We start from the raw sequence: 8,351 nt of genomic DNA on the forward strand, positions 1-8,351 counted from the left end.
GCACGGGGTGCCAACCCCAGGACCCACCACTGCCGGAGATCAGCCTCCTCCCCCACCCCACCTAAAAGCAGGCAGGTGTGCGGGAACGCATGCAAAATAGAAGTTAGCAATGCGCAAAGACACGGATTGGCTCTTCAAACCCCATTTCTGGGGCCAGAGCAAAGGACAGTGGGGTTAAGGCACTTGCCTTGCACATGCCAGACCTGGTTTTCATTCTTGGCATCCCATATGGTTCCCGGAGCACTGGCAGGCGTGATACCTGAGGACAGAGCCAGGACTAAGCACTAAGAATCGCCGGGTATGGTCCCCCCACCAAAACAAAACTAAATAAAATCACCCTTATCTGGTTCCTAGAAACAGTGGTGTTTATTCTTTGTTCCTGTCCTAGGATGTCATGACCGTTTTCTCACCCCACTCCCCTTCCCCCCCTTGCATAGCACTTTTTGGATCCCAGATTGAAAACATGGAAAAATCTTTTCAGTGCTCTTCTGGGCACACAGCTTGCAGGGGGTGTTAAATGTCAGGTTTTTAGAGGATGCTCCTGAACTCCCCAGTTCAAACTAGGGAATAATGTTGCATTTGGGTCTCATTTCTTCCTTTAGAAAGCAACAGAAAGGGCCCGGAGAGATAGCACAGTGGCGTTTGCCTTGCAAGCAGCCGATCCAGGACCAAAGGTGGTTGGTTCGAATCCCGGTGTCCCATATTGTCCCCTGTGCCTGCCAGGAGCTATTTCTGAGCAGATAGCCAGGAGTAACCCCTGAGCACCGCCGGGTGTGGCCCCCCCCCAAAAAAAAAAAAAAAAGAAAGCAACAGAGAGAAAAGGCATCTGGGGGCCGGGAAGGTGGCGCTAGAGGTAAGGTGTCTGCCTTGCAAGCGCTAGCGTAGGATGGACCGCGGTTCGATTCCCCGGCGTCCCATATGGTCCCCCCAAGCCAAGGGTGATTTCTGAGCACATAGCCAGGAGTAACCCCTGAGCATCAAATGGGTGTGGCCCAAAAACCAAAAAAAAAAAAAAAAAAGGCATCTGACACTCGTGTGTCCAATCTGGGTGATTGTTAAATTGCAGCAAATTCCAGAGTGATCTTGCCTCAGTCCCCTACCAGTGGTCGGCAACCTTTTTTTTCAACTGAGCCAAATCTCACCAAAACCACGATTGAAATTTATTTTGAGAGCCACACAGGGCTCGCACTGACAGAGGTTAGGAGCAGAGTCCTGACTCCTGGAGTGGCCATCCAGCACACAGAAGAGCCAAATTAAAAGTGTAAAGAGCCACATGTGGGTGGAAGGCCTTCTCCCTAACTTGGGTGCGCTGGGAGCCTTGGTAGGCCCCCAGTCTTCCCCTCTTCTGCCCCCGGCCTCCAGGCCTTCTGGGGTGGCATCCCAGGCGGCCAGACAAGGTGGGTGTCAGGGGATCCCTCCTGGATGGGGTCCCAAGCTTTCCCTGCCCTTCCCCCAGCTCTAGGGTGGGAAGGGCACAGGGTGTAAGGCGGGCAGATCCTGGCTTCCGGCTCTCTATCCATCCTCTCTTTTTTTGTTTTTTTTTGGTTTTTGGGTCTCATCCGGCAGTGCTCAGGGGTTACTCCTGGCTCCATGCTCAGAAGTTGCTCCTTGCAAGCACGGGGGACCATATGGGACGCCGGGATTCGAACCGATGACCTTCTGCATGAAAGGTAAACGCCTTACCTCCATGCTATCTCTCCGGCCCATATCCATCCTCTCTTGAGTGGAGGCTAGCTCTAGCCGCATGGGGTTTGGGGAGACCCCAGGTGGAAGGTTTTCTCCCTAACTTGGGTGCGCTGGGAGCCTTGGTAGGCCCCCAGCCTTCCCCTCTTCTGTCCCCGGCCTCGAGGCCTTCTGGGGTTCCAGCCCAGGAGGCCAGAAATGGTGGGTCTTAACTTGGGGTGTGCTGAGATTTGCTCGGTTGCGCTAAGTTTGTCACTGGCAATTTCTGACTCGTCCACATATAGAAAATCGCCTACTAGCGCCCCCGCGCGCACTGCATAAATTAAGAGTATCCCTTATCTTTATGTTTGTTTTGCGTATCCAGAATATCCATTTTGTATTCTTCCCTTTCCCACACCCCTACAAAGCTCATTTTTACTCCTTAACTCTCTTACCCCCCCAAACATCACTAACCCACATTACTTTTTAACTTTAGTACTGCACAATCCTAATCACAGACCAAAGCCGTGCATTGTGTGTGACAACCCCAAACTGTTTCAAAAGACATAAAATGGACACGTATTTCTTTCAAATATTTTGTGTTTTTTCTCTGACAGCTATGTCTTACTAAATATTCTCTTATACAGGATGATTCTAACCACTTTTTATCTTCTCTTTATGAGCTGTTCAACAAGGAATTTTGTTGAAAGAGTTCCCCAGTTTAATGCTTATGATTGAACCATGTCATGGGGATTGTTGGACTTGTTCTTATGGCCCCCATATGCGCCAATAACGCCACGTGGCATTGCTTCTTTTTTGCATAGGCACATTAAAATGGGAAAATACTATACATACAAATAAGATCCTATCTAATAGAGATTGGAACACACAAATCTTGTAGTGCAAAGGGACCTTACACCCTGACATAACGACCTGGCACAGGCCTCAGAAGAAAGGGCATTTTCCATTCACCCCTGAACCAGGGAAGCCATCCACGAAACATCCAGGTTTGTCTATAACATCACCTGGAAGCAATCCTTTACCACGGAAGACCCTATCACTGCTCAGACATCGACCTGCTCAAAAGAAACTTCCCTTAACATTGAGAAGACTTAACAACAACGACCTGCTTACAGGACAGGGCTCTCTGCATTGCCCTTTAATGGTGAGATGAAACAAGAGGATGCTCCACATCCTGACTTCAGTGTAGGATATGCAGATTCCAGGATATTTAATGCAGAAACATGATACCAACAACAGAGACTGTGTGAAAAATAAAAGTGTGTTGGCACTACAGACAATGTCTTGGATTGTATGATCTAGCTTGCCTGGAGCCTAGAGTTGGTCTTATGCCAGGAAACTTCAGGGGTCGGATATCTTTGTATTTAGGCCAAGGTTATTCCTTTCCATTCCCCTCATATTTTGGTGGGCCTATGCAAACAACAATTGCCACTCTAACACCGTTTTTACTGTGCACCTTTGATTCTAATCCTTAAAAAAAAAAACCCACTTAAAATTTGAGGTTGGGGGGCCGGAGAGGTAGCATGGAGGTAAGGCGTTTGCCTTTCATGCAGGAGGTCATCGGTTCGAATCCCGGCGCCCCATATGGTCCCCTGTGCCTGCCAGGAGCAATTTCTGAGCCTGGAGCCAGAAATAACCCCTGAGCACTGCTGGGTGTGACCCAAAAACCACAAAAAAAAAAAATTTTGAGGTTAACTTAAGCTAATATGCATGTACATGGAAATGTAAAAAATACTATGCCTCTAATGTTTAAGGAGTTACATAAGTTTTATGACTTTAGATTGCCTTGTGTGCTGTTAAGAAATATTATAATGTGTTACAATCTGGGGACTTGAGGGACAAAGTAATTGTACATGGATTCTGTCTTATTTATCTTAATGTTCTTTGGCTGAAATTTCAAAGTTAAGATATCAGCAAGGGGACTTCTGAGAATTATGTTATGGGTGATTGTCCTTCCACTGTAACATTACCTTGTCCTCTTTCTTTGCATTTTTGTTCTCATAATTAAAAATTTAAAAAAAATTTTAAAAAATAAAGAGAAAAGATGATGTGAAAAAAAAAAAAAAGAGCCACAAATGGCTGCGAGCCACAGGTTGCCGACCACTGTGGCCTAACCTATGCCTGACCTATGAAGCAAAGTTGAGACAATCCTCAGAAAGAAACAGAATAAAGGGTGCTAAAATGCATGAGCTATTTAGATAAGAGATTGGGATGGGAAGTTGTATTTGAAGCTAAATGAATGATATTTCCCAGGTTGATGAAGCAGAAGGGCAAAAATCTGAGTTAAGGGGCCAGAGCGGTAGTGCAAGTAGTAAGGCATCTTCCTTGCATGCTCTAGCCTAGGACAAACTGCGGTTCGATCCCTCAGCATCCCATATGCTCTCCCAAGCCAGAAGCGATTTCTAAGCGATAGCCAGGGTAACCCCTGAGCATCACTAGGCGTGCCGAAAAACCAAAAAAAAAAAAAATCATCTGAGTTAATTCAAAATAACAAACTAGGGGCCCAAGGGATAGCACAGCAGTAGGGTGTTTGCCTTGTATGCAGCCGATCATCCAGAACAGACAGTAGTTCTAATCCTGGCATCCCATATGGTCCCCTGAGCAGGTCAGGAGTGATTTCTGAGAACAGAGCCCGGAGTAACCGCTGAGCGCCACTAGGCATGGCCCCAAAACAAACAAAAATCCAAAGTAATATAGAGTATGAGCATATAACGGCATTTCACTGTGGCACATTTTTGGTGGTGGGTGCAAGCAGAACTGAAATGTGGGAAAGATCTCATGGGTGCGATCTGGAGAAGGTTATGTGACTGGTCTCACTTCAGACACATCTGTACACTGCTCACAGAGCCCCCAGCCCTCAGGGTTTTTGTTCTATGTTCATGAATGGCTGGCCTGAAATGCTGGGGTAGTACAAAACTTGAGATGGTCAGTGATCTAAACTAAACCTTTCCAGAAGACAGTGTTTCACAGATAATTTTCTCAGGAATGTTCATTCAAAAGGCACTTCGAGAAACCCAAGGACAAAGCATAATTTGCTGACAGGTACTAATTATATTTTCTCCTAAAGCCCCAACGCACAAATGCTTCTCACACACAGACCATGATTCATAACATGCATGCACATACATGTTCACACACTGATTTTCTCAAGAATTCTAACTCCGGGACCGGAGAGATAGCATGGAGATAGTGAGTTTACCTTGTATGCAGAAGGACAGTTGTTCGAATCCCGGCATCCCATATGGTCCCCAGAGCCTGCCAGGGGTGATTTCTGAGCCTAGAGACAGGAGTAACCCCTGAGTGCTCCTGGGTGTTACCCAAAAACAAAAACAAAAAAATACCTAACTCCAAATGTTCTTTATTCTCACACATTGTAGTGTACCTGAAACCCACCCATTTCTGGGAGGGGTCTTGGGAACTGAATAGTAGGTGTAACCTTACCTGCAAGACCCTCCCATTCCTGGGAGGGGTCTTGGAAAAGATAGATAAGGCTGGAACCGAGGGAATTCGGCCCTTTTGGCCGTTTCCTTTGGCCCTGAAGATGGCTAAAGTGAGTTAAGACGCAGGGCTAACCTAGAATGGCTGAATGCTTGAAAGGTTATGAGTAGGCCACACACATGTGGTGAATAGGGCATGAATAAAGTTGTTGCTTCCTGACGCCTGCCTGTGAGTGAGTGATTTCGCGTTTCACCTGGGCCTGAAACTCGCCGGTTCATGGGGTTGCTGAGCCACGTGGCCTGGGATGGCAAAAAGAAATCCATCGCCATCCACCGCCATCCAGCCCCATCGTTAATTATTTCATGCTACAACACATAAACCTTCCTATTCTCTCACCTACACCATCGTGGTCGAAGTGATAGGACAGCCATTAGGGTACTTGCCTTGCACACGATTGGCCATCCCAGGTTCAATCCTGGGCACCTCAGTTGGTCCCCTGAGCCCACCAGGAGTGATCTGGGTACAGAGTTAGAAGTCTTGAGCACTGCTCAGTATGACCCCAAAACAAAAAACATATACAAATACCATCATTTCCATGATTCTCCAAGAGGAAGACAAATGCTCAAGGCTTACTCTTGGTTCTGCATTCAGGGATTACTCCTTTTTTTTTTTGTTTTTTGTTTTTGTTTTTTTTTTGTTTTTGTTTTTGGGTCACACCCGGCGGTGCTCAGGGGTTACTCCTGGCTGTCTGCTCAGAAATAGCTCCTGGCAGGCTCGGGGGACCATATGGGACACTGGGATTCGAACCAACCACCTTAGGTCCTGGATCGGCTGCTTACAAGGCAAACGCCGCTGTGCTGTCTCTCCGGGCCCGACTCTTTTTTTTTATAAAGCAGTTTATTGATTGGTTGGTTTTTGATTTTGGTTTTTTTTGTTTTGTTTTGTTTTGTTTGTTTTTGGGTCGCACCCGGCAGTGCTCAGGGGTTACTCTTGGCTCCAGCTCAGAAATTGCTCCTGGCAGGCACAAGGGACCATATGGGATGCTAGGATTTGAACCAATGACCTGCATGAAAGGCAAACGCCTTACCTTCATGCTATCTCTCCAGCCCCAGATTGGTTGGTTTTTGGGGCACACCTGGGGATGCTCAGGCTCTGTATTCAGGAATCACTCCTGGCAAACTTGGGAGGACCATATGGGATATCAGGAATCGAACTGGGTCCATCCTAGCTGCATGCAAGGCAAATGCCTTATGTTGCACTATCTCTCTGGCTCCGAGGGATCATTCCTTGAGGGCTCAGGGGACCATACAAGAGACCAAGGATTGAACTTGGTTGGATGTGTAATGTAAACACCCTGCCTGCCATACTATTGGTCTGGCAATCATCGTAATATTATTTTTTAATAATTATCTTTATTTAAACACCGTGATTACAAATATGATTATAGTTGTATGATTACAGTCATGTAAAGAACACCCCCCTTCACCAGTGCAACATTCCCACCACCAGTTTCCAAGATCTCCCTCCTCCCCACCCACCCCCACACCTGTACTCGAGACAGGCTTTCTACTTCCCTCATTCATTCACATTGTTATGATAGTTTTCAGTGTAGTCATCTCTCCAACTGCACTCATCACTTTATGTGATGAGCTTCATGTCATGAGCTGCACCTACCAGCCCTCATCTCTCTTGTCTCTGAGATACTGTTAAAAATGTCTTTCAGTTTTCTTAAAACCCATAGATGAGTGAACCATTCTGCGTCTTTCTCTCTCCCTCTGACTTACTTCACTCAGCATAATAGATTCCATGTACATCCATGTATAGGAAAATTTCATGACTTCATCTCCTGATGGCTGCATAGTATTCCATTGTGTATATGTACCACAGTTTCTTTAGCCATTCATCTGTTGAAGGGCATCTTAGTTTTTTCCAGAGTCTGGCTATTGTAAATAGCACTGCAATGAATATAGGTGTAAGGAAGGGATTTTTTTGTGGGTTTTTTTTTTTTTGGTTTTTGGGTCACACCCCGCGGTACTTAGGGGTTACTCCTGGCTGTCTGCTCAGAAATAGCTCCTGGCAGGCACGGGGGACCATATGGGACACCGGGATTCGAACCAACCACCTTTGGTCCTGGATCAGCTGCTTGCAAGGCAAACGCTGCTGTGCTATCTCTCCGGGCCCAGGAAGGGATTTTTGTATTGTATTTTTGTGTTCCTCGGGTATATTCCTAGGACTGGTATAGCTGGATCGGATCGTATGGCAGCTCAATTTCCACTTTGTGAAGGAATCTCCATATCGCTTTCCATAAAGGTTGTACTAGACGGCATTCCCACCAGCAGTGAAAAAGAGTTCCTTTCTCTCCACATCCCCACCAGCACTGCTTGCTTTCCTTTTTTGTGATGTGTGCCAATCTCAGTGGCATGAGGTAGTACCTCATAGTAGTTTTGATTTGCATCTCCCTGATGATTAGTGATGTTGAGCATCTTTTCATGTGCCTTTTGGCCATTTGCCTTTCTTCTTTTTCAAAGTGTCTGTTCATTTCTTCTCCCCATTTTTTGATGGGGTTAGATCTTTTTTTCTTGTATAGTTCTGTCAGTACCTTGTAAATTTTGGATATTAGTCCTTTATCTGATGAGTATTGGGTGAATAATTTCTCCCACTCAGTGGGTGGCCTTTGTATTCTGGGCACTATCTCCTTTGAGATGCAGAAGCTTCTCAGCTTAATATAGTCCCATCTATTTATCTCTGCTTCCACTTGTTTGGAGAGTGCTGTCTCCTTAAAGATGCCTTTAGTCTCAATGTCCTGGAGTGTTTCACCTACATGTTGTTCTATATACCTTATAGTTTCAGATCTGATATCAAGGTCTTTAATTCATTTGGATTTTACCTTTGTACATGGTGTTAGCTGGGGGTCTGAATTTGCTTTTTTGCGAATTGGCTAACCATTTGTGCCAACACCACTTGTTGAATAGGCTTTCCTTGCTCCATTTAGGATCTCTTGCTCCTTTATCAAAAACTAGGTGGTTATATGTCTGAGGAACCTTCTCTGAGTACTCAAGCCTATTCCACTGATCTGAGGGTCTGTCTTTATTCTAATATCATGCTGTTTTTATAACTATTGCTTTGTAATACAGCTTAAAATTGGGGAAAGTAATGCCTCCCATATTCCTTTTCCCAAGGAGTGCTTTAGCTATTCGAGGTTGTTTATTGTTCCAAATAAATTTCAGAAG

This window comes from Suncus etruscus, chromosome 1 (assembly GCF_024139225.1).
Source record: "Suncus etruscus isolate mSunEtr1 chromosome 1, mSunEtr1.pri.cur, whole genome shotgun sequence".
NCBI classification, from domain to species: domain Eukaryota; kingdom Metazoa; phylum Chordata; class Mammalia; order Eulipotyphla; family Soricidae; genus Suncus; species Suncus etruscus.